Source organism: Fundulus heteroclitus, chromosome 4 (genome assembly GCF_011125445.2).
Source record: "Fundulus heteroclitus isolate FHET01 chromosome 4, MU-UCD_Fhet_4.1, whole genome shotgun sequence".
NCBI lineage: Eukaryota > Metazoa > Chordata > Actinopteri > Cyprinodontiformes > Fundulidae > Fundulus > Fundulus heteroclitus.
This window is the reverse complement of record NC_046364.1, coordinates 33702963-33730785: the sequence shown is the minus strand read 5'-3', so window position 1 is coordinate 33730785 and position 27823 is coordinate 33702963. Positions and strand designations below refer to the sequence as shown.

The 27823-nt window shown below is 41.9% G+C and overlaps 1 protein-coding gene across 5 annotated transcripts in view; it reads right to left on the bottom strand.

The window, feature by feature from the left end:
• The window catches only part of gse1 (Gse1 coiled-coil protein), a 240123-nt gene that overhangs the window by 57469 nt on the left and 154831 nt on the right, over positions 1-27823 (bottom strand). Inside the window, exon 1 of one of the 5 annotated variants that reach the window (XM_012855111.3) lies at positions 6182-6406. The exons of the other annotated variants lie outside the window; for them this stretch is intronic. The gene's annotated coding sequence lies outside the window, so the exon portion shown is untranslated. Of the gene's footprint in view, positions 1-6181; positions 6407-27823 lie in introns of those variants that run through there. 5 annotated transcript variants of the gene reach the window in all.

Here is a 27823-nt window from a genome sequence, read left to right as displayed (position 1 = left end):
CATGACTCAATTAGCCTGAGATCATAATCCAAATTCCTTTGATTACCCAGCGATTAGCAGGTCAAGTCGTCATAAATCTGTCACTCAAACATTGCACCAAAGGAACCGCCCCCCTCCCAAAAAAAAAAACGGAACTTAATTCCTGCATCGCTATCCAGGCTCTTCACTCACCTCCCCATGGTGGATGCTTAAAACTGAAAATGAAACCGACTTTTTGTCTGGTGTCTTCAGCTAACTAGTGTCCAACAACTAGGTGATCCTACTGACTGGGATTTAAGTCTCAGTGATCAGTTGGTCTTTCAATATGGAGACAAAAAATTAACAAGGCAGCGATGTAATGTCACAAGAAATGTACCCGGTCCTGAAGCAGCAGGACACCGTGAATCCTAATCCACATGCACCAGTCAGAACAGGAGTGCATCAAAGGTTACACCGTGATAAAACTTAGAGACAGGATGTTCCACAAACTCCCCTTCGTTTCTTCACATTTAGACCCACGTAACAGGTTTTTCAATATGCAAACAAACAGGGCAAGATAGGAAACATTGTGATGACAGCTTTCAGAGAAAGCAAAAAGGTCTCACATCAGTCTAAAATGCTGTTGGTAGGTCAGACCAAAAACTGTGAGGCCAGGAAAAACCTGATTGGTGCATATTTTTTCTCCTGTCCAAGTAAGATAAATGTAAACTATGTAACCATGCAGATGGCAACATGCACATGACCCCCTCACAAAGAACTGGTGGCTAAATCCCAAATTTGGAGCATGGGTTCTGATTTAAACTTTACTATCCGAACAGCAATATCAATTCAATAGTAGCAGGGGTATAAGCCAATTGTATAAATGTACTTTTAATAAAGTCTTTTTTTTATATTCCCCAGAGCCTTACTTTGTGTTAAGCCTCCAGCTGTTAGTTTTTTATTGTTTTTTTTTTTTTTTAATGCAGTCAAGGCTGATTGGGAGCAGGTTTAGCTTGTTCTTTCACCCGAGAGCAGATGCGGGGGAAAAAAAAAAAAAAACAGCCTTATCGGTGACATAAGAAGCAAAACGTGAAAGGTGTTAAAACAAACAAAAAAATAATGTTTTGTTCTTTTTAGTTTACACACTGCTTGCGTCAGATCCTTCACACTCCAAACTGCTTGTTTTTTTCCTGACATAGGCCTATTCGCTGCGTAGAGGGTCCCTCTATGAACCACCGGATTCGCGAAAATCGAGTATTCGCACACAAGTATGTACCAGAACTGTTTTACTGTACATGTACAGGATGTATTTTACTTCTTCAGCATGTCTCTCTTCCTGTGTGACACACGGTGTTCAAGTTTCTGCATAATTCCAACCAAAATAGACCAGGTGTCTGTGGCAGTTGGAACAACGAAGACGGTTGCCGAGGCCCAATCACTGCAACCGGGTGCCATTGCTACAACTTCATCCGATCCGGACCCAATTCGGACCCAGGGGGTCTTGAGCTTTACTGCCCACCCAAAGAAAGTCTGTGAAACCGTTTGCCCGGTTAAACGCTTCACGGTTTGTTTGTTTGTTCAGCCGTCCTCACATTTACAGCTAACATTTACTGTCACTCTTTTTTAAAAGACCCAATATAAGGGATTCTTAGACACACAGACCCAATAAAATGAACCATATCATGGCTTCAACCAGAATTTAGCAGCACAAAGGTCTGGCTGGGGGAAGCACAGCGAACAGAGGGAGAGAAAGAATGGCAGAGGTGGAGGGAGACACGCTGACCAAGAAAAACCCTCATTTTTATAAACATCCTACAGTGGTTTCTCTTCCAACACACAACCAGACCACACAGAAACCCTGCACCGACACACACGGAGCGCTGTACGCTCCCACATTTTCATACCACCTAAGGACATTGTTATAATAGTAGTCAAAGCCAAGCCTCGCCCAGTCAAACACGGCCCATTCTTTCCAATTGCGAGCTATGTAAACCCATGCAAAAGTCCCTTCTACAGTCTGTGCTATTCAAAGCTATCAATGTGGGCTGTTGATAAGAAAATGCAAAGTGGGTCACCTTTAACTCCAGGCTCCTTGTGTAAACAGAACAGGGAGCTGCTTGGGACTCTCCTAATCACTCTCTAAACAGAGCCAGGTGCTGCTGCCACAGACAAACTGTCACCAACACTGCTCAGAACAGCTGCCGTCTAGCCCCCAGACATCACAGCACCACAGGCTACCGCAGCGCGACGACACCTGAAAACATGCCAACTCTGGAAAAAGCAGCAATGCTGCGTTAAAAGGTAAAAAAAATAAAATACTAATCTTTCAACGGCAGATCACTAGTAAGAAACTCTGCAACCTCTGAGGAAGATCCGCATTAGTCGTCATCCCGTTGCTGATCCATCAGACACATGAAAACCTGGGATGGAAGACAAGAGTCCAACTAAAACCCTTTAACCCGATTCATACTTATTAATTTAGTAGATATGCACCAGACGCTTATCTCGCTTTGGCTGTTTGATAAAAACCCATTCTTACCTAAATAACAGCCGTTCAGACTTCACTGCTTTACCTGGACTTTGCAGATGCATGGCTGGTTTGGGCCTAAATGAGTTTCAAAAGATGCTCAGTGCATCCCCGAGGCTGCATGGCAAGACGAAATAATGATCTACAGCAGACAAACAGACTGCGCTTGAAAGTAACAGTGATATTAGAGATGTACTGATCAGGCCTTTCCAGGGCAATACTGATTTCCTGTTTTCTTTGAGATCTGGCGTGCTGGTCCAGATGTTTGTCCCCCCCCCTCAACAGTATATAACGAATGAGAAGAAATGCAGTACAGGTTCCTTGTTAGAAACAGTAGTTTTAAGTTTAACAACAACAAAGAAACCCTAAGAATATCCCCATTCACATACACATCCCTAACTTTTATCTCACTTTGATTAAACTCAAAAAAGCACAAACTTCGACTTCTGACCGAACGGTACATCTTCAAGTTATATGAATCCTCACTGCTGGTCTGAGGACTGACTTTACAAACAAGGCAACATGTTGGAAATTGTCACCCTGAATCTAGAGTTAAGGTGACATGTTTTGTTCCAGAGATGCACAAGTAAAATACACATAATTCAACTACATTTGTGAGGTAGACTGTGACCGGGGCCTTGGATCACGACTAAGTCAAAAGACGGACACGTCATCTTCCAGCTTAAATCCCCCAAACTTGAAAAGAGCGCGTGGGTGTTCTTCATATAACTTACTGGACGACTGAGACTGACACGTGGTGACATTTGAGAAATCAGTCAGAAATGTTAAAGCCTATGCTTCAAAGATTACCGATATAATTTCTATCAAGTGGTCACACTCTAAAACAGGTCAGGCTTCATGAACGTCCGCTCGAAGAGGGTCCAAACGGAGCCACGTGGAGAAGTTGTATTATTATTCTTCATCAAGAAACAAATCAGGACAGTTTGCTATTCACATTTGTTGCACATAGCGTACAAACTGCCGATCAAACAGAAATGCTGCAGGAAAAAGAAAGAAAGCAGGCAAACAAGCCTGTAACTTTTCACACAAGCTAATCTGAAATTGCTCCAGGTCGACTCAGAAATCACAAAAGGCAACAAAGTTACCGCAACTGTACAGATGTGGCAAAGGTACAGTGTCAGTCGTTTAGTAGCAACATCGCCAACCGACCATAATATGAAACCGTACAAACTGTAACACTGCATCATCCGCAGGAGAGACACAAGAGAACCTCCTAGGTTTATTCACGCCTTCTATGTGTTGTAGCAGCTTTAAGACACTTCATATTTCAGAAAGTCAACGGAATGGGATTACATAGTGATGTTTGTCGAAGCACATGGAAATCTTTGAACCAAAACACAGCCTTTATGTATGTAAAGAAAACATACAGAACAGTATTTTGCAAATACTTGCATTTGCAAAGATCATGGCTTGGGACTTCCATTTCAAATGCACAATAAACAAACCCCCTACTGAAATACCACCAACACATAAATACATCAATGAAATGACAGAAACATGAACATCCACTTCCTGAAACTGATCAAATTACAGAAGGCACACCGAACACGAATTACGGAATAAAAAAGTAACGATCACATCTGTTCTCACATAAACTGTCTGACTTATGATTTTTAAGCATTCCTGTTCCAATTTGGGCTTGTTTTAATTTTTGTTGCGTTGGCCAAAGTACATATAATTCAGTGGTGAGGGGTTGTTCTTTAAGTTGTAGCTTCACATCCTCTTGTGTCATAAACTGTGTCATAAACTGCCCAACATCTGTTAGCAAAAACTGAAATCCTCACCCAAACACCATCAACCGATTCTCTGCCACTTGTTAAATGACAACGAAAGGCGGATTTGTCAAATTTACGTGTGTGTGTGATGTATATGTAAACCATGTGAATTAAAATATTCAAAACAAGCGTCGTCATTGCACCCAGTGAGACCTGAGCTCTACGTATGCTACCTAGTACAAGCGAAATACAAGAATGTTTTTTCTGTTTTCTGTTTTTTCTGTTACTGTCCTTCACTGTCTACTGTTTGGAATAAATATGCCCCCTTGTTGATTTTTAATCCACCGATAATGTCTTTGTAGTACTGTCCCTCACCCTTCTGAGGGAAAGCAGATTCTAAAAGCCGTTTAAGGTATATCGAGAAATGCTACATTAAGTTTGTGTGTGTGTGTATATATATATATATATATATATATATATATATATATATATATATATATATATATATATATATAGCTAACAAAAGCCTTTAGCTTTTGTTAGCTAGTTTGATTTCTGAAGAGGATTTTCAGAACCAACATCAGCACTGATATGCAACCCCCCAGACAGCTCCAGACTCCTACTTTGGGAGCAACTGAATTAACTGGCATTTATTCTACCATAGCAATACCAAAAAAAAAAACACTTTTTAATTAATCGTTTTTCTGTGTTCTTTGGTTAAAACTGATTAAAATAAATTACCGTACAATTTCTGCATTTAATTTGACTCAATTTCTAACCCACACACACATCATCATCATCATCTAATGCTCTTTTGGGTAAAATCATCGCACTTGCTTTCATAATATTGCAAACAAACCTAATGGCACGCTACAACAGAAGCCTCCAATTGCTTCTATCAGAGGGAGCTAAAACACACAAGGTTCCTCCTGGCTGCGGGAAAAAACTCAACAGCGTGCTCCCGGTAAAGCCTGTTGCTTCGGCTGCTGTGCTTGTAGACCGTGTTTTAAACCTGGAGTGTGTGACGAGCCTGATGAGCGGCGGGTCTCTCTCTCTCTCGCTCGCTCGCTCGGTGTGTGTTCACTACAGAAGCAGCTGTTGAACGCGCCTGCGGCTCTAAAGAAGTGAAGGAGCGCGTGGGAAGTGATTCAGCACGGTCCACCTGCCACGCGCACGCGCATAACACACACACACACGCACGCACGCACAGCTTCTTACACCCGGGGTCAAATCCCGCATCCCGAGAGCACCAAATGGTCAAAACGTGTCACCGTAGCAGTCAGTCACAATTACACCGAGGAAATGCCCCCCCCCCCCTGTCCCTCTCCTCCCAGGGAGCACCTCAGACCAGACAATAATTTTAATGGAGCCAGTCTGACTGGAGACTCCGTGCTACCAGGAAAGCAAACAATTCGTTTTTTTTTTTTTTTTACGCGCACAAGCGCCGACAAATAAAAAGGCAGAAAACCCCTCTGTCTGGGCTGTTGCTTCACATTTTAATCGCAACAGTTCATCGGTAACAATGTTACAAGTTAATTTGGACGGGATGGGGGTCGCCCGCTATTCTTTCGCCCCCTCCCCTTCCTCGAGAGGTTGTGTCTCTAAACACGAGCCACATGAAAACCCTCAGCGCTAGGATGGAAAGAAAAACATTAAAATAAAAGCGTAAACGGTCACCTCAAGGCACCGGAACGGCTCATTCTTTCTTTTTCTATCGCTTATTTTCCTTTCACACGTCACGGCAGGCGCGCGCGCGCGCGGGCACACACACACAAACGCACAAAAAACGCGCACGCGACAAGGGCTCACGCACAGACCTGCGGAAACACACACACCCGTTTCCTCGACATAGTAATGACTTCCTCAACAAAACCCCCTCCGTATGCTCGCTCGTTCACACAAACAACCTCCGGGTTAGAAAACACAGCCCAACTAACAAGATTTACACAGAATCACTCACCGCAAACAAATATGTTGTTATTCCGCCGGTGTTCATAAATTAGTCAAAATAATAAATAAAAAAAAAAATCTCCTTCCGTTAATAGTCAAGGCTTGGATCCATCTGCTCCCCGTCGAGAACAGCGACTCGACACTTTTTTTTATTGTCGCGCAGGAAGCTCCGACGCCTAGCAAGGCCACAGGGACTGAGGAGAGCGCAGCAGACCGCCGAGGAGAGGAGGAGAGAGGCGGCTGAGAGCCGGGAGGTGGAGCTTCCGCTCCGGCGGGGGCCGGACACCAGAGGAGACAAGACGAGTCGGTGCCCGGAGCGGGCTGTAGGGGGTAGGGTTGAAGCACCTGCTGCCCCTCCCCAGACCACAGTGCTCTCCCAGCATTGTTTTATCCATAAAAATGCCTGACCCTTGTTCAGCCAGGAAGAAAAGACACACTTAATGGACATATAAATAAAGAAAACTCTATGTGCAAGCCTGCCTACGTCTACTAATGACGAATGACAGGAAACACGAGAAAGTAATTCTTCACATTCATCAACCGTGGCAAATAATTTAAAAGTGCACGTGTGTTCTTCTGATGTTTACAGGCGACATACATTATTTGTGTTTGTGTCTGCATATTTTATGTTTTGCTGTTTCAACACGCAGGCTGGGCTGTGCCAACCTAAAGCATAACAGCAGCAATCAAAGCAGTGATCCTAAAATCCACTTGGAAGATTTGCATGGTACATGTTTGTTTGTGATTTTGTAATTCAGCTCTGATCAAAAAAAAAAAAAAAAAAAAAAAAAAAAAATCAGGTTATACAGCTATGTTCTGTATGTAAACAACAGTGTCCTTGTTTTCAGTGATGTCCAATGTCCAGTCTATGGTTTACACTTATCTCCCTACACACTTAATTGAATTTCAAATCAACAATCCAGCTATCAGCATTGATCAATACCATGTGATACCACAGAGTTGACAACAACAAGAACTATGTGACTCAATAAGAAGATTACATCACTTTTGGATTGATCCTGGTTTGTAACAGATAAACGACCAGCAGCCATCACACAGGACTTGTTAAAGGGAAAGTGTAGTTCTGCAAAGTGTCCACAAGGGGACAGTCTGCCACAAAAAGCACGCAGACCTTTCAACTGGCAGTCTGAACCTCTGTGTGGCTTATCAATTGTTTTCCTGTGGATTAGATAGCAGAGACTGCACAGGCAGTAAAATCAAAGCCACACTTGTAAGCACTAAATGCAGGGTTTTGTCTAAATGCCAAGGATGAAAATATGAGAATTAAGCAGGTCATGACTAGTAAGGAGGTGGGATGAAGCCTTTTGTACGTTGCTTGGTGAATTTGCTAAATGCGGGACGCACTGGATCAAATGCCAGCTTAATTGCGTATTGTTTGCGTTTCCTGCCATATTAGAATTGTATGAATTTACAGCAAGCACAGCAGGAGAAGGGAAACATCATTAAACTAAGACAGCAATCCTCTTCACGCAGCTTGCACTCGTTTTGAGCCTCCTTGTTTTTTTTTCCTTGTAGCTTTTGTAATGTATCCTTTACCTCTGCTTGAACTAATTGAGGGAAGGAGCTGTCACAAGACATCCTCACTAATAACGCAGCTCCAAGAGCTCTGATGTGCCTTCTTGTGTCTACATAGACGTTAAACAAATAAAAAATACCAAATAGGTACTAAACATATAAAAATATTGCATAAAGTTAGTACTATTTTGTCCAATTGTATAAATTTGTGGTCTTTTTAAAAAAAAAAAAAAAGATCACTAATCGCTTATATGTAATAGGTCTTTCAGGAATTTAATTAGTCGTTTTTGTCAGGAATACACTAAATTTTCATTTCTTGTATCACAATGCAATTCATTACCATGTTTAGCTGTATCAGGAGTGTCAAATCACAGTGTATGAATGTGCTAATCATTTTTTTCTGACAAAATAGTGTAATAATTGGATTTTCAATCAAATTCACAAATGCATTTTGAAGACACGGTGACATGAAGCTTAGATGCCAATCCAGGAGCAAACTAAGCAGAAATAAAGAGCTTCATTAATATGTATAGTGTAGCTTTATATGATCCAAAGTGTGATCTTGCATCCATAAATGCCCCCATTCCCCGATTTTATTGTGCAGTTTTCCCCTTTCGCTGGATATAACTGCAAAGACTCGGCATTTAGCACAACGCATAATTAACATTTGACTAAAGGAGTGTGAAAACAGCTTGTAAAATGCCTGGCCCATTTAGATACAGAGCGGTTAAACATTTGCTTTTTTTTTGTCCACCGTTTTTGGCATACCTTCAATAATACACATTTAAACCGTGGATCGTTCACAGTGAGCCTTTAGATAATTACTCAGCGGCAGGTGTATGGCTGTCGAACTACAGGAATCTACAGGGTGCTCCTCCTCCCGTTCTCCTCCACGATGCCTTTTCTTCTCGGCCTCCTCCACCTTCTTCCTCTGATACCGAACTCCACCCTCCGACCCATTCCCACCATCCCATCCCTCATTCATTTGTCTGCTCGCCATTTTCACATAATCTCAAAACTGCCTCCCCCCCCTCCTCCTCCTCCTCCTCCTCCTCTTCCTCTGCAGCCCTTGCTTCCTCTTGCACCACCTCCCCTTATTCTCCTCTCCCCAGCTCACTCCCTCTCTCTCAGCAGCGGACCTGGCCTTAGGCATCGTTAGCTTAATTTAATAAAGGGGCTTAAGCTTTTGAGAGGCTTTTCAAGGATCTGACTGCTGTTACATTCATTACAATCTATCAGCCACCAGAGACACAGCCTTGTTGCATGGCTGAGAAAGGGTGTGTGTGTGTGCGCGTTCGTGCGTGTGTGTGTGTGTGTGTAAGAAAGAGAGAAAGGGGAAGTTGTACTAATATTGCTTTTAATTATTAAAGCTCTGCTCCTTGTACCGTTCCCTCCCGCTCTGGCGGGTAAAAGCTGTTTTGCAAAGGTCACCGTACAGAGTGTCAAAGAGTACATATGTTTTTGTCAACATGAGCAATTTGTACATGTCTCGAGGATTATGGTTCTAGAAAGTGAAGTGTGTTCAAAGGAGTAAACACTCCCTGCCAAAAATGTTTCAGAATCCCCTAAAAAAAACAAAACAAAAAAAAAAAACGAGCAGCACAACAGCCCCCTACGTCAATCCTCGCCTCCATCATGCTGACAAGTGGCAGCTTATGTAGCCTTTGCCACAAGAGAGGCATATAGCTCGAGAGGACAGGCCACAGCAGACTTCATCCGCCCCCTGTACAGTCAGCCTACTTAGGTGCTAGGTTTGCCCTCAAAACCAGAAATTGTGGCAAACGCACAGTTAAAAAAAGAAGAACACGTTTAACTTCTGTGTATCTATAGGCACATAATAACCCTTTTCCATTATTATCTACTTGGCTGGACTCGACTTGACTCTACTCACCTCCATATGGTTCAGGTAGTTTTCCCTTACCATAAACGCCACGGTAATGTGGGTGAGGATTTCATAGCAGGGTAACGTGACGGGTTTCAATGCGACAATGGACAACCTGGTACCAATGTTGAACCTCCTGCTCAGTCTATGGCTTTTTGTCAGACTCAAAATAAAAAAAAAATAGAGCCAAAAAAAGTACTTGATTGTCCAGTGATCGCCGTTCATATTCTTAAAGGTACATAGCCACTTTATTTGACTTTTTAATTTATTTATACGTGTATATTTATACAAACACATAATTCCAGTTAACACATAACTGCCTCTAATAATAGAAACAAACAAACAAAAAATTAAGCTAACTAAGAAAACAGCCAGCTTTTGATGTCCACATTTTAAATTCATCAATCCCCATATTTCCTACTGATCTAACCAGACCCTTTTCCCCCCCCTTTGTCAAATACTAACAGGTTAATTCTGACTGACGAGCACACGTGACCAATCAGGAGTCACCTTTGTTTGCATTGCCTCATCAGAACAGCGGAGGATTGGTCGTCTCTAAGCTGGCGTGTGCTCGGGATGTCTTTGAGGAGATTAGATGAGTGTTGTGCTGTAATCTCTCTCATATTTACTTTACATGGCTGTAAAAACGCTGCTTATCTGCCCCTCGCCTTATTTACTCGCAAACACATGCTGCGTTTCTGCAGGCTAAGGCTTACTGCTAAACCGGGGCCGAGATAGCACAACAAGGACAACGAGGAAGTAAACCTGATAAATAATTGGAGAAGAAGTGCACTGAAGATGGGAGTTTAAATAACGGGAGACAAGAACGAGGTGGTGTGCCCCCCCCCCCATCAGTGTCCAATGATCTGGGCGCCTGCATCTGTGTGTGTGGGAGCAACAGGGGAGTGTGGTGAGGCCTATTAACAGACGTAGCGATAATAGGCATGGGGAGCCAGGATGTGTCTGAGCCACTGACCTGCCCATTAGCTCTCTCCAGTTTGCTAAGCCCTCACATCGATCACCCAACCACACATCATTGATCTGAAAAACCAGGCATCAGCACACCACTCAGGCACACACACGCACCTCTGAGCTGCCGTAGGTGTGTGCGTCAGCGGGAAGACAGACAGGCAGGTCTTGTGCGTTTAACTTTCCTCCATGTTCATCAACGGACCCCTAGGTCTGAGCGGACACCCAGATCCGTTATTAGGAGCGGCAATGCCTGTTACATCCGTCTTCTCATTATTCAAATGTATTCCACCTTTCCACTCGTCTGCCGTGATGTAATTAACTATGTACACTCCTCCATTAGCCTCGCCGGCATAAGCTAATTGTTAGCTGTCACTGTGAATGTTGGGAGCATGCAGACACCCTTAACCCTACTCTACGCACATTGTCCACACATTCAGCGCGGACCAGAAGAGGTTTACAGTACAACGTGTTAACACACTTGTTGCACCTTCTTGTCTTGTTCACCTACACCTAGACGCGGGCTGTGCTCTCATTATAGTAGCCGCTAGTTAAAAGGACAGTCTTTATGAGCAGCTAATTAGATAAAATTGTGTTTACCGTCGTGGTATAAATGAAGCCTCACTTGCTGCTCTTTCCAGTAAAGCCGGAACGGCACCAGATTTGAAAGTAATGCTCTAAAACATGGGTCTTCAACGTTTTCCTGGCCAAGGACCCCCAAACTGATGGCGAGATGGTGCGGGGACCCCCTAATTATATATAATGTATAAAATTGTGTTATATCAAACTGGTCCTATAGTGCCATGTGTAAATCTACCTTGTTATTGTGCATTTAATACTAAGATACTCAAATAATACACAGGTTCATATATTCATGTTTTTATTTTAAACATGTGTGAGGAGGCACAGTGAGTAGGGTGGCCATGCCACTGCCATTTATAAACATAACATAACACAATAAACTGATACCTGCCAAGATCAACAATGTCTGTCAATTGCATGTAACCATGCATAAAAGCTATTTAAATGGACATTTTTAAAACATAAATGTGAAAAGGAAAATAAGTGATGCTTGTTAGTGCCACTGGCATGCATAAACATACCTGTTATATTGCATACAATGCTGAACTATTAACATAACTGACATTGATGGGACAGGTGTTGTAAATGAAACGGTGCCCAGCTTGAAAGAGCTCCTGTGTGTCGCTGAATGTGTGCATTGATGACTGAAAGACATCTTCTGCCTCCATTTATCTGTTTACTACAGTATGTTGAATTCATGTTAATGTGTATTTAAAGACATTTCAATTAGTGGAAAAAAATTGCGGGGGGGGGGGGGGGGAGGGGTGAGTATAAAAAAATGTCTAATCAACCAAAACTTTCTCGACCCCCATGCAGTACCTCCGCGGACCCCCCAGGGGTCGCGGACCCCCTGTTGAAGACCCCTGCTCTAAAAACAAAAACTGTAAGGAGAAGGAAAGAAGAAAATCAGAAGGATCAGAAACGGGGTAACAACAGGAAAGCCGTGTCCGACATCAGCAGAGGACTTTTCCAAAGGGAGAGGAAACCCTTAGCAAAATGCAGATTTATGTTGAATAGTTCAGGCAAATCAGGATCATTATCTTACTTAAGCAAATGTTGGGATTAAGGTAAAAAAAAAAAAAAAAAAAAAAGACCTGACGCTTTACATTTCACCAGCCATGGCGTCTAACAAACACTGAATGCCTGTACAACTTTAAGGCATAACAGAAGAACCCCCTTATGCTGCCAAGACAGCCCTCACCCACTGAGGCACGGACTCCGCTGGACCCCTGAAGGTGTGCTGCTGGATCCAGTACCAAGATGTTGGCAGCAGATTCTTTAATTCCTAGAAGCAGCAAAGTGGGGGCTTCTATGGATCAGAGTTGTCTAGCACATCCTGCAGCGGCTTGATTGGATGGAGGTCTGGGGAATGATTGTGGGCAGGACAAGTCGACACCTCAAGCTTGTTGTGATACCAAACTATTCCTGAACATTTTTTTTCTTTGGTTTACGGCACACCACATTATCCAGCTGAAAGAGTTTGCCGGCTTCAGGGGATACAGTTTACACGGGCTACACTTTTCTTTAGGCTGGTGGTACCAGCCAAACCAGCATCCACATGGACAGCAGAACCAAAACACTGGCCAAAGCCTCAGGCTTCATCTGTCGGCATGTCTTCTTCCCATAGTGCATCCTGGAGCCGTGAGTTCTCCAGATACAAAATGCTCCCTGGACATCCAGACAATGTAGAAGAAAATGAGATTTATCAGTCCAGGCCGCCTTCTTCCTTTACTCTGTGGTCCAGTTCCTATTCTCACATCCCCATTCAGCATGGACACCCTGACTGGTCTGTGGCTATATCAGAACCAGCATTAACTTCTTCACCCATTTGGGCTTCAGTAGCTCACCTGTTAGATTGGACCGCACAACCAGTCTCCACGCCTTAAATGCACCAACGACCCTTGGGGGTCCCATGACCCTGTTGCCTCAAACTAATCCCTGCAGACTGAGTAGAACACTCAGTAGCTGAAGTTTTGGAAATGCCCAGACCCCTTCATCTAGCTGTCACAATTTGGCCCTTGTCAAATACATTTCAGTCCTTATGCTTGGTCATCCTCCCTGTTTCTAAAACATCAACTTTAAAGACAAAATTTTCACCTGCTACCTAATATATCTTACTCATTGACAGGTGCCATCATGAAATGATAATCAGTATTTTTCACTTCACCTGCCAGTGGTCATAATGTTGTATCTTATCGCTGTATAATTAATGGATTAAACACATTTGAAAGGCAAAGATCTATTAAAAAATAGTTAATTTACAACCATTAAACCTTCGCAGCAAAAGCACGTGGTACTTTTATGTGTCTATTTTTCTAACTTCTGGTAGTGGCTAGCTGTGCTGCAGTGCTAACACTAACTTTTTGATGTAAACAAGGACACCAATAACCTTCTGCTTTCTTCCTCTTCCTCATCTATGTCAGTTTTACAGCAAACTAATCATTTGTTATCATCACCACATTACAAATGAAATATTGCTTTGATAACGCTGGTTGAAATGATTATTTAAGTTACTAGAAGATTTAAACAGCACAAGGTTGGCAGTTACCTGGCAGGCTCTAACTTCTGATGTAAATGGACGTGCCCTGGTTTCAGAAAAAAAAAGGACCGAAATAAACTCAGAAGACAGAAGAGGTGCCCAGAAAACAAATGCGCTTTTCAGATGTTATTTATAGATGCAAGCACAAGATGCCTACAATTCAACAATAATAGAGAAAAAGACAAAGATGAATGAGCTCTAAGCGGTTAAACATTTACTTTAAGGAAAGTAAGCTCTTGTTTTTGATTCAGTGTGGCTTCAAGAAAGACAAAATTATTGACCCAAATGGAATAGACAGAGGAGGATAAGTGTTTTGTAACCCTACCCCCCTTGCCTTTTTTTTAAATGAATACATGATCCATAAAACCTGCGAATCTTTTCAATTATCTCCACCTTCTAACACAAACTCTCCATTTCTCTCACCCACTCCCACAAGCCCACTTACCCGGAGACAGATGGCACAGGGTTGATGGAAACCAGACCAATTATTTATCTAATTATGACTTATCTGTAGCCTAATCCTCGGTCCTGCTAATGTCAGGTGCTCATGCTGGGCAGATAACGGGAGGGTTGGTAAATCTTAACAAAATCCTTACACGTGCAGTAGACTTAATCAGAGAATGTCCCCTCAAATGTTTTCTTGCCATAAACAGTTTTTGCTTATTTATTTAATTTTTCACAACCATGTCCGGCCTTGATGTTGGAGTATTTTATATATTTCTTTACGGTGTTTTCTGTATTGTGATTACGGGTTTCTCCTGTCAAACAGTCCTAATCAAGTCACCTTATCTTACCTTTTACTCACCATACAGCTGAGTGTAGTGAGTGGCGTTTCTCGTCATTTAGTAGCTGATGTCCACAATCTCTGTCTATTATTATGTACAACGCACAGAGTGGTGAATGCACAGGAAATGAAGAAAGGGAGGCGGAGATAAATGTAGCAGGAGCCGGGGTGAGTTCAAGCCCATGCTAATAGGGTAATTGCATTGATTTCCATTTAGCTGCACTCTCTGATGTTATTTACAGCGTTTAGCCCTGCAAACGGCCCCCCCCCCTCTCTCCCCCCCCACCCCCTCTCGCAGTTTGCTTTAAACCAGCTGTGACATGCTGTCAGTCCCTTTTCCCTCAACACCCTGCTCCTCTTCACCCTTTTCACAACTGCCAAAACAGACAAATACATTATTAGGACATTAGTAGCGGTCATGGTTACACATCCCTTCGCCCTTACTCATTCCAGCATCACAGTACCTCCCTCCTCGTCTCTTTCTCAGGCCATCTGGCATTGGCACTGAGCGGCTTTGAAGTGGCTCCCTGAGTCCGTCCAGTCTGAGGAGTGGTTGTGTTGTGTGTGGTGGCACGAAAGGTCAGTGGGGGTCTTTTTTTTTTGGAACAAAGTGTAATAAAACTGAAAGCCTTACAAGTGTTGACATCAAACTCTTGACTTGTAGGTCAAGGTGCATTTCACCCCTAAAGTACTTTTCACAGGAGATCATAGAGCCATAGTAATGAGAGATGGAAAACCACTGAATATAAGAATCTATACCCGATAAAGGAAATGGTGTCATGACTGACAGATAGCATGCACTTAGTAACTCTGCGGAGGTTCGGCTTCTCTTTTCTCTCCGTACAATAGATGATAGGAGAACAAGGGAAAGGCTGCATGAGAATGAGAGTAAGCGATTAGCATGCAGCAGACAGTCCGCTGTATTAGTACAATATTAATGTGGTGGTCACGTCCAAGACTGAGATGGAGTGCATCAAGCTCATCATCACTCTTCTGCACACATCAAGGACTCCAACGGATCCCACAACCAACCGCACCAGTTAAAGAACAGCAGGAGATGAGGTAGATCTTAATGCGTGTGGTGTACATATTAGGTTTTATGAGAACTTGTTTGTGTACAGGTACAGAGTATAAGTCTGCACGTAGGCGCGTTCTACCATCCAATATTTAAATGTATATATATATATATATATATATATATATATATATATATATATATATATATATATATATATATATATAAATGAAAGGAGAAACCTGGATAAACTGCATGCTTCCATACATTTGTAAGGTTCCATGCGTGGGTATGGTACACTCAACCAATTTAAAAGTGATAGAGGTTTTTGCGAAAATCGTAAAATGCTGAGGCCAGTAAATTTTACTGCTCGTTAAAGCTCATATGGCTGGACCTTTTTTGTCACTGTTTGACTGGCGGGTGTGTGAACAGGATCTGTTACCTCTGCATCTGGGTCTCTGGAGGAGACATCGGGAAAGACCATTAAAAGTTAAAAATAACAATAATAATGACATATGTGTGCCTCCTCAAGACACCGAGGGTAACATCAAAGAGCAAGCACAAAACAAAATGAAAGGAAAATACGTGTGAGGTTATGAACGGCTTTCCCGATGAATAGCAGAGTTTTGAAGTGACATGTAATGGGCAGCCAGTGAAGCTGCTGAAGGATAGGAGTAACAGTGTTAGTTAAGGGTGTTTTAGTAATGATGAGGGACCCAACTGGAGTTTATGTATAGAGTTGAGAAGGAGACCAAAGAGAACATGGTTGCAGTACTTGCAGGAGGATGTCAGATGTGGGCAAATATATGTAAGAAGTGCATGTAAGCAGAGAAGGTGATGTTAAATTACAGTGTTGTTAATAAATGCCATGTTTTTGATTTTTGACACACTTAATGGCTTCAGGCTACACTAATTTATATATCGCAATAACCTGAATAAACAAAGCAAGCCTATCAACATCAAATCAAATCAAAAAGTTTCTCAAACAACCTTGACTCTATTTGAAAAGTGATTGCCCCTGGAACTTAATAACAGATTGTGCCTCTCTAGGTGGCATAAAAAAGGACACTCAACCATTTGGGAAAACTAGCAGTGAGCCTTTTGGATCACTGTGGAGGAATTTTTTGGCTCTCTCAGCTTTGACTTTAAATGAGCAATAGTGGAGAGTTTTCAAGCATCTTAATTTGATTAAGGAGGTGGACTTGTTGGTGTGCGTCAGATCATTGTCCTGCTGCAAAACTCAACTGTGCTTCTTCAGCTTAACGTCACTGACTGATGGCCGGGACATTGTGATGTAGAATCTTCTGGTAGAGAGCAAGATTTATTATTCCAGAAAATCCTCCAATGTCCTGAAGCAACATTGCAGCCCCAGACCATCACACTATCACCACATTTGACTGCCCAATTGTTTTTTTGTTTTTCATGCCAAATGTAACAGTGTTACATTCAGTAAAAAAAAAAAGAGTAACTTTTTGGATCTTCAAACACCTTAATGATCCTCATGTCTTGAGGGTGTTGTTGGAAACAGGAATTTGTAATATTTCTGGCCTTCAGAGCTTTTTGCTTTTAAACTCCCCCATGGAGGCCATGTTTTCCCACTTTCTTGTTGCTGAATCATAATCACTAACTGTAACTGATGTAAGTAAGTCCTACAGTGCTTTAGATGTTGCCTAGCTTCATTTGTGACCTCCTGGATGAGTCGTTTATGCACTCAACGTTAGAATGGCCTGCCTCTCCTGGAAAGATTCCACTCAAAAAACGTGGTCAATCACAGTAAATGTATGGTTTAGAAAGGGAGGCAATTACTTTTGTTTGAGGATTTGAAACACTCAGGTGTGATAAAAGCAAAACAGAAAAAAAATGTCTAACAAGGCCTTTTAACAACACTGTATGTGACCTGGGGTCTGCCTAGCAGACACTTGACCTGAGCGAAGGGGGAAATGATGGACCAGGCAATATTAAAAGAGGCTTTGGAAATAGTTGCTATTGTACAAACAAGTGGAACTGTTTAAGCACATTTAAGCAGAATCAAAATCTAACCTCATGCAAACATCGAGCGAGATTAGTGGTAGGGAAGAGGTGATCTTAGCAAAAAAAGGTAGAGTTGGGTTTCATCTTCATAACATTGAAAACGGCTACTGAATTTAAGAAGATATTGCCAAGAGATGATATATGATGATAAACAGGAGAGGACTGAAAATATAACCCTGAGGAACACCAGCAGTAACTGGAAATTACTTCAATTCTAAAGTTTTGATCTGAATGTACTGTGCAGCCAAATATATATAACATTCAAATCAGTTGAAGGGTGTGTCAGTGATGCCAGTAAAAGATAATCTTTTCAGCAGAAAGCTATGTGGTTACCAGTCCACACTAAATGACATTGATGCACACGGGAACAATGTGTAACGACAAGCAGAAGCGCCGCATTCCTTAGGTTACCGAAGATGCCAATGCAGCTTGGGATCAGATTGTGTAATCGTGGGAGTTAAGCAGTGAACATTTTTGCAGGTTTGCAGTAGCAAACTCCTTATTAGAGCCATAAAGGCAAGTTGTTGAAAAACCATTTGGTCAGATAAAGATAAAAAAAGAAGTAGTAAAATCAGCGAGCCTGAGCAGCATGTGGAGATCTAAAATGATGACATTTACAGTGGGGAGGAGCGTTCTTGAAGCTTTGTTAAGCTGTGGGTGGTAAGTTGCTCAAATGTGGATCCATTTACGCATTTAGAAGGGAAAAAAGCTATTAACAGCAAGTTGTTTTCTTTTGTACTTCTTTCTTTTCTGATGGGAGTGGCTCCTTCCAAGATAAGAACGTTCAAATCCGCAAGCAATTAGTGGTCACTTAATGGCTTAATGGGAATGAAAATGATCAAACATACCCAAACAGACGTTAACCAAGATGACCACTTATGAGAGATGTCAGAACATTGTGTGAGACATCAATAACATATAGAAGATATGTTGAAACAAATGTGTTCCATGAAAATAGAAACAATTCCAAGAAAAAAACAGAAGTTATTGAGGCACCAGCTTGTAACTCTAACTTTACTAAGACCTCAGACATGCTAGCACATAGGTATCCATATATTCCGCTATCACCAAAGACTGAGAAAAGGATTGTTGATTACTAAAGTTACTAGTGAGACTTTTTTGTAAAATCATTCAAATGCAGTGTCAGTCTAATCAGCGTTAGAACAACATATCGTGTTCAGGTTTCTTATGTTTGCCCTTATGCTGAAATCATTATTTAATTAAGACAAAATCTACAATAACACGTGGTTCTGGTGACATCACAAAAGGCATAAAAAAATACTCATCCGAATTCTTTAGTGTATTTTTCTTGTTTTCTTTTTATTTGATCAGACATTTTTCACCAATTTCCTCTTTCAAATGTGTTTACTTGAAGTTTGAGCCGAAAGGGAGAAAAGTGGATGGATTTAGCGGCGACGCCAACATATTTTGAAGTAAGTAGGGAAGAGGACAAGGGCAGAAAGGAATGATCAGATTTTAATAGCCAAGATCTAAACTGACCATTTGGAGCGAGGTTACTAAAGAAAAAACCCAAACAAAAACATATTGCTTGGTCAATGACTTCTAATAATCTGATTTTCAGGTCATTACAATACTTTCTTCAAAAGTGCCGCACCACCCTTAGTTTCTGTTATGGTTCAGGGGTCACTAGAGTCAATGCTTTAGAGCAGGGGTCTTAAACCATGGTCCTTGGGACACACTGTAATGCAAGTTTTAGGAGTTTTCATGTCTCCACACACCCAAATTAAATGAATGGGTGATTAACAGGCCTCTGCAGCCCTTGATGAAGAGGTCACGTAATAATTTGATTTAGGTGTGGTGGGGAAGAGACATCTAAAACATGGAGGACAGTGGGTCGTGAGGACCAGGGTTGAAGACCTCTGCTCTAGAGGAATGCGTTGGAATCTATATCAAAATATGTCAACTCCATCATCACATTTATCAGTGCAAGGTGAACAACATCATTGTTGTCCTTCTTCTGATGTCATCACACCAAATACCAGCAAGTATTTATCAGTTTTTAAGACTTCTTATTTCTTTAAGGCCCATATTTGCGAGCGCATCTTTTCTGAAACTCGTAGCTTCACATCCCTCTGTCACACGCATGCACCTCCCGCTCACAAATAACAGCAAAAATGGCACGTCTGGAGTTGCATTCATGCTAAAGTAAATATTTCCTTTGTTACGGCTGTTAGAAGCGTCCTCGGACTCTTTCTTTCTAATGAGCCGACTCTACATGGTGACCTACATAAAGATCAAATTGAACCAGTGTAGTTGTTTGTGTCTGATCCCCCGCCGTTTTGTTGTATTTACTTTATATGGGTTGCCAGTGCATGCCTGGTGTTTTTTTTTTTGCATGTTTTTGTGGCAATGTCACAGCGCCACCAATGGGCCTGGAATACTTACTGCAGTATTTTCAGTGGTGTTGCGTCCTCTCATGTGGACGTAGATTTTTTCTTGATCATTTATAAAAGTTTACCAGGTTCATCATCTTGTGAACGGGGCCTAAAGCGTTTGGATTTGCAGTTCAAATCCAAACGTCATTAAACAGCAGTGTTTTTATTGTCAATGTACATTTCGTAGCGAAAAAGCACAATTTGATTGAAGCACAAAAAAGCACTTTTTTGGCACTAGTGGTCCTCATTTGACAGCTAACTGACAGGAAATGGGGTTGAGAGAGAAGGGGGAGACATAGGTCCATGCATGGGCTGGGACACGAACCCAAAATGGCCGTGGCGAGGACGGAGGACTCTGCACATGGGTTGCGTGTTCTATCCCTCCGCCACCGCTGCACCTTTTGCACAAAGTCTTTAACTAGAGCAGACTGATTTCTAAACGTTGATAAGTGTCAGAGAAATGTGAACAAATCTTAAGCCAGAAGACAGAAAATGGGAAAAACATGAGAAGATTTAAAGAGAAAAGAAGTATAAGAAAAATGACTTGTGTCTTGGTAACAGCAGAGCAAAACTAAATAAACAACACATACGCAAGTAGCCCACACCATAGATTTTTTTCACATATTTCTGATACTTCCCATTCTCATAACATTAATGAAGCACCACAGCACCATGTTCTAACCATAACACACCAGAAGCAACTGTTTCACCCATCTGCATTTTCTTTCTCCAGTCTTTATTTGTGAAGCATATCCTCATTTCATTAACATTGGTCTGCGTGGGCAGCACAGTGGCTTGATATTAACACTACAGAGACACTAGTATGGTAGTGTATACATAAATAGAAGTGTGACATATGTTTTTTGAATTTGTCTTCAGGATACTACAGTACAAGAACTGCCCATAGTGTTTTCCCTTATTCCTGTTTTAGCGCAATAATGGAGCACGTGTATTCATTAGTATCACAGACGGTTTTTGGCATAATTAGCTTCATGCAACATTTTTAGGTGGTTTATTGTTTGAGAGAGATCACTTCAGAACCTTCTGCTAAAGAGGCAAGGAGCAAATACAGTTAAAAAAATAGCTGAAGAAGTTTCTTTCACTTCAGCCTGCTCCATTCACAGTACTTCCTGCTTTCTTTTCTATTTATCCCCTTTTATTCAATTATAATTAAACATTGAAGGCCCATTTGCTGTGTAAAGGATCCTTCCTTCAGTAATTGGAAGCATCTTTTATATCTGCCAGCTCACTGTCTTCCTTTTGGTCTTTGAGATGTTGAATTAATTTTTCTGATAAAAAAACAAAACAAAACACAGCCATACAGTGGAACATAATGATGCCAGTCTTGTAGTGCTCTGCAAACAGCTACTGGTATTAGCAACAGACCTGGTATGAATTTGCTTTTACAAGCTAAACTAGCCTCGGTGCTTCTAAAAAATCCAAAAGCACTTGTAAAGATTAGGTCGCGTTACATTTGGTGCAGGTATGCTCTTTCTCACCATCCCTCCCCGCAATACTTTCTTTCTCCCCGGGGGCTCACTCAGCAATAGCGAGAACCGCACTGTAAGGCGATAAGGGACGGTAAGGCTCGTCTATCCCCTGCAGAACATACATACTCAAAGGGATAATCTATGGGCTTCCTCGATACACAGAAAACACGAAGAAGCAGACGTTACAAAGCAGAAGCTCTCGTCTCGCTCCTAAACAAGCGGGGGAAAGGAGGGAGGGAGGAAGATGGGAGAATGAAGGGATTTAGTCTTCATCGAAAAGGATGAACATGCTATCTCCTCCTCTCAGTCAGAACAGGCTCTCACTTCCCTTTTGCCTCTGATTGCCAATTCAGCCCACTTTTCAGCTCTGTCAGTGTGCCCTCAAAACACCCACCACCATTGGACAACTGGGTTACTGACGACGGATACATGAAGTGTTTTGTAACACTTTGCATTCCAAAGCAACATAAGCTATGGCTACGAACACTGGAAACACGTCCTTCAAGCCAAGCACACGCTTCACACTCCTCCGACACACTCTCCCCAATGCAGATGGTGCGTTTAAAACCAGCAGACACAGTGTCTGTATGTGTGTCTGCGCTACGCGCGCACACTGGTCGGCGTACCCTCGACATCTCACCTGGGGGACAAGAAATTAACGCGAGCAAATTTCTCTGCGTGGATTTTTGTTTTGATGGTAACAAGACCATCTGCTTACCATCCCGCTCTGCCAAGGGAGGGGGAAAAAAAAAATAAAGATAAGTGGATTGCGCTGCAGTCAAGCCCCACGGCCCTTTCCTCTTCACCTCGCTCTAGATCCCATCTACACTCTCTCCAACACAACGAGGGGCAGAGATAACACCTCAAGGCCATGGTGTTGCTGCCCCCATTACATCCTCCTCTGTGGATTTCCGATGAAACAGTGGTGGCTGATCAGAGAAGAACAATAAAAGCCCTTTCATCCACAACAACACACACACAAAAAAAAGGGAGCAGCGTTCATCTAAAGCACATGCTATTGCGCTGATCCTCATTTTAATTTTCATACAAACATTTGTAGAGGAAAATGTAAAATCTAATACAAATTTCCAACATTCACATTTGTTCTCCAAACAAACTCGAAGCAGTTATCAAATCTTTTGCATAGAAACTATAATTATCATTCAAATTTAGATTCTCTTACAGATGATACGAAAATTATGTGTGGGATCTCATCCTTTATGGTATATCTTCTCCCTGATCCCAGCCAGGGGGTAAAAAACAGAGAGTTCTGATTTGCCTTTTCAAATACCCCCAAAATAATGGTTCAAAACATTATTTTTTCCACTAGGACACAGATGGTAGTCAGATCCAACCAGGAACCGCGATGCTGTCACAAGCATGGACGGACTTAAGCCACAACAATACCTCAGTGTAATTAAGAGGCTGACGTCGGCATTATGAAGTCATTCATCGGTATGTATACTACCATACTAAAGTCTGGCATCAACTCAGGCCACTTTCTTATCCTTTTAGGATAAAGAAATTATTGTGACTTTATAAAAGACAGTGAACTATGGGAATGTCTCCAAAAGAGAATTAAACATAATTTTGTCTTTCAGGGCTTAAAGGAACAATGTGTAACTCATTTGGCTTTTAAGTAGCAGAAATCAAGTTGTGCTTTTCTAAAAACATATTTTGGCAAACTCTAATAACATCACATCAAAAATGAATGTGTTTCCATAACTTAGACTTAGTTGTTTATAAGTCCATAGGTATCGGTGCACCCACTGGGAGGTGCCATGTTGCGTCGCTATCTCTGATTTCAGAAGCCCGTAAGGGGACAAAATGTCAGTCTTACACGATTTGCCCTATCTGTCTTCTATGTGAGGACACACTGTCGGTGGAGGATTAGTATAAAACAAGGAAAGACCAATGTAGTGGTCATAAAGAGGAAATAAGCATATATCAGTCGCACCGGACCATATGATTTAGTTCATTTATTTATTTCACACAATCAATCATTTATTTCACACAATCAAAGACAAGAAATCTCGTAGGGCAACTTATTCAATTACACAACTGCATCCACAACTGGCTGAATAATATGGACCATACCTGGGACGTTAAATGGGGTAAATTAGCATAACAAGGCAGCAACTCCAACCGGTAAGTTTCTTGCAAAATTACACTGAAATTAGAAAGTCAATATAAGCGTGCTACCTGCTAAGCTAACAGTACGACACGGAGTGAGAGTTCATCAGCGAAGTTGTATACCGCCCAGAACACAGACCTGTAAGCTAGCACTAGCTTCATGAACCTCGATAACGAGGTTCTGTCACAGTCTGGGCCCTTCGAGCTGCACCTGGCAGTGCTCCTCTGCGTGAATGAATACTGAAAAAGCGAAACAACATGCGAACATGTGTTCAGTCTTTGTTATCCATAAGTTAATGTTTCAATAATTTTTTAAGTGGTACAAGAGCAGCATATAGTTTTCACAAGACTAGGGATCCCTCTTGTGGCTATAGACGGTGATGTTTACTGGTTCATGTTGGTCAATATGAATTAGCATTTAAAATTGATATATAAGTCACACCTGATTACAAGTCGCAGTGTAGGCCAAACTATGAAAAAAGTGCAACTTATAGTCCAAAAAATATGGTATTTGGAATTACTGACAACAAAACAATACCACGTGTATTTCAAAAGTATTATTTGCCTTCCTGTAATGGTTTAAAATATTCTTGAAGGTAAGCACATAACTCTTTACCACATTCTTTGTTTCCTTATATTTTATCTTGCTAAGTGGTCTGAGAGTTGTAAACTAACGTGTGTGTCTAATTAATGGACAGATTGCCATATGAAGTTAGAACGTGCAAACATCGTACTCCATTTCCATGGAGTACGATGTTTGCAGTTGACATTTTCATTCGTGGTGAAAGCAAGGAACAGGTGGAGGAAAATCTAGTTAGACTGAGTTTGCCCTGAAAAGGAAAGGAATGGAGGTTTGGTCGTAGCTAGACGGAATATGTGTGTGTGAATGAGAGGAATTCAAGTGGAGCCATGAGGTTAAAGAGATAAAGATGGCAATGGAGAGGGTTTTAAGAATGTGTGATCAACAGTCTAGAGTAATGGCTAGGGTGGAAAAGAGGTGAATCAAAGAGGTCCAAGCAGGTTGTATGGGTGAAGAAAAGTGTCAGATGTGTTGTGTGATAGAGTATCAGTGAGAATGAAAGCAAAGGTGTACACGATGGTGGTGTGACCAGCGGTGTTGTATGGTTTAGAGAGATTGGCATTGAGGAAGAGGCAGAAGGCAGAGCTGGAGGTAGCAGAGATGAAGATGTTGAAGTTCTCTTTGGCAGTGATGAAGATGGACGGGATCAGAAATGATTGCATCAGAAGGACAGCTCATGTTAGATATACTGAAGATGAAGCTAGAGAGGCCAGACTGAGAGGGTTTGGTCATGCTCAGAGGAGGGATAGTGAGCACATCAGTAGAAGGATTTTGAGACTGGAACTACCAGGCAGGAGGCCCAGAGGAAGATCAAAGAGGAGATTTATGGATGGAGTGAAAGAGGACATGAAGGTAGCTGACATGAGAGAAGAAGATGTAGAAGATAGAGTTAGATGGAGACAAGTGGTAACCCCTGAAAAGGAAAATCCAGAAAAAGAAGATGTCAATAAGACATCCTGCCCTTTGGATGGAGTCTCACTGCAGCTTATAACCACACTTAACCCAAATAATGGCGGCTGGATTGTTAAAGGCTATAGAGAGCACTAATGTTGTGAAGCTGCCATCTTGGAGAACTATTTATTCACTAAGGTCAAAGATAAAGTGCCGCTGTTTGTTGGGAACCCACTGTTGTTCTCAACAATAGCTTCAATTAACATCACACTAATGAGAATGAAATACAATAACTTACACAGTTTATTGCACAGTTGCAATGGCTATGGTTGTGGCATTCAATAATCATTTTTAGAGTTTGTCACATCTAATTATGAGTCAAGCCAATACGCTGGCCCTTTAACAATGATCATAGTTACTCACCTGGCCATTTACAAGAATGAATTACCCACACCAGAGTTACGCTCCAGTGTTGTCCCTTGACTTATATGGTGTTGAGCAGTTGCCACCAACGCTCGCTATGACTTTATTTATGTAAGCTAGTGTGGGAAAATCATAACTTTCTGTACTAGCGCTTCAGGTGTTTAAATTAAATGTACTATTTTTTCACATTAGAAAAATGTTTTGAATTGACATTCAAAACAACCTTTACGAGTTAAGATTCAGCCTTGGGAATGCACATATAAAACATGCCGAAAAAGAAAAGACACAAACTCATTTTTGCATATGTGTGTTTATAACTGTATTAGAACACATGGGGTCCAATAGGCTGGTGCAAATCCTCTGTGACAAGGAACTGCCGTGTGCCTTGTGGCATCTGTTTAAATGCTGAGGTGCCAAAAAAGACAAATGATAGAACTGATCAGTTTAATTCCATATGAAGGATATTTTTGTATGCATGTTTTGCTGTTTTATCAGTCAGAAACAATGAAAACACTGGGAGTGAAAGGGAAATTCTAATTAGCAGCTAGTTAGCAGGAAAACAGTCCAATTAGAGGGTGTATTGTTGTGTAAAGAAGTGCAGATTTTAAGTGCTATCTTGCAAATCAAGGCTGTATATTGCTGTTCCTATGAGAAAATTCACTGTGCACCTGGCTGCTAAACTTTGACAAATAGGGAATAAAAGGAAACAGCTTTTATCTTTGACTGAGAGCTAGCTAAACACAAGTCTATATCTCTGTGTATTTAGGTAGTTTGGCTGCTTGTACAGAATGCGAGAATGTGCGCATGCACAGTTGTGTTTTTGCAGTTGTCGGATGAATTTAAGACTCCTCATTAACAGCCAAAATCTTTAGAGGCCATTTAGAGCTGCCCGAAACTCAGCTTTGCCGCCACAAACGCACCCCCCCCCCCCCCGTCGCTGCTTTCTCTGCTTCTCTTGGCAGTGTCTCCCCCTGCCGGCAGGTGCACACTCCGGTGGCAGCCAAAGTGCCAACCTGCCCTCCATATGCCCGCCTCCGCAGTGCCAGCTCAATCTTGCCACTCCCCACCAGGATTCAGCTGTCCGGCCCTCCCCAAATCTGTTCCCGCTCCCCAACACTTGCTCTCCTTCACACACACATGCACACACACACACACACACACACACACTTTACTTTTCTGCCTGTCTCTTTCGCTCTCATTGAGTTATCTTTCCTCGTTTAGCCCTCTTCTCACCTTACACTGCGTTCCTCTGACCTTCATCTGATGCTCACCGGTCTCTTGAGCATCCCCCCCCAGTTGTCGAGCTCTTTTCGGAGAGACCTTCCCTGACACGAGGCTCAGAGACTGGAACAGGCACAATCAGTGAGAGGAGCCAGGCCGCATCAATCTGAACAGGAGTGCAGGACAACTGCGTGTCAGATCAATACATCATCCCTCAACCGGTGGTGCTTTGGGATTTACTTGGAAATGTGCTTCCAAATGAATGGTAAGAGGCAATTTTTAACCGCTAGCTGCCGAGCCGCTGCATCATTGCATGGTGGAGAGTGTGTTTCCAACCACACACTGACACCAATTAACAACATAGATCAAAAATGGCAGCAAAAAAACAAACAAAACGGAAACAGTGGATTTGTTCCCTGCAACAGCCTATCTGTGCAGGCCAATGTTGGCCAATTACTATAGCCAGTGGAGAAAAGCGAGGATTGCAGAGCCACTGCATGGATCGCCAGTATAAAGTAGGTTATTCCAGTGGCACAGGAATCTGATCATGCACGCCTGTACACAACATAATAAAAATTCTGGTCAGAACTGCAGCAGAAAACAGTAGGTCTATCTGAATGTTGACAGATTTTCTGGTGCCTCGAGACACAGTTTTTGTTGCAACCAGTCATTTGTCACTCTTTCAAGAGAGTGCTTCTACTGTATAGCAGTTTGTGATTTGATCTGTGCAATATGCTATAAATTGGGGTTATTTTCTTACTTTCTTTTAATCCTTCCTGACAGTGCCAGTTTGTTAGGTTTCCAAGCTGCTCCCCGGCACTATTTCTACAGATACCCTGATAATTTACCAAACAAATCCTCCCTTTATAAACTGAATTTCGAGCTGCTGATGTTGCGATCATTTCTTTAGTGTTTTGTGACGTTGTGCTATGAATTAACACTCAGGTTTGGCATTACAGATTATTATTTTTTTATATATATCTTACAATTTTAAAAAGGATATGTACCCCTAAAATTGTGCAAAAAATAAGTAAGCAAAATTTTGTACACAAACATACTGGCAAGCATAAATGCAGTGAGTTAAATTTGTACCCAGTTCCTGATGCTGTGCTATTTATTTTATAAACTCCCCATAAGCACGAAGTGATGGAGCTGTAATCATGTGCCTTCTCCTCATCAC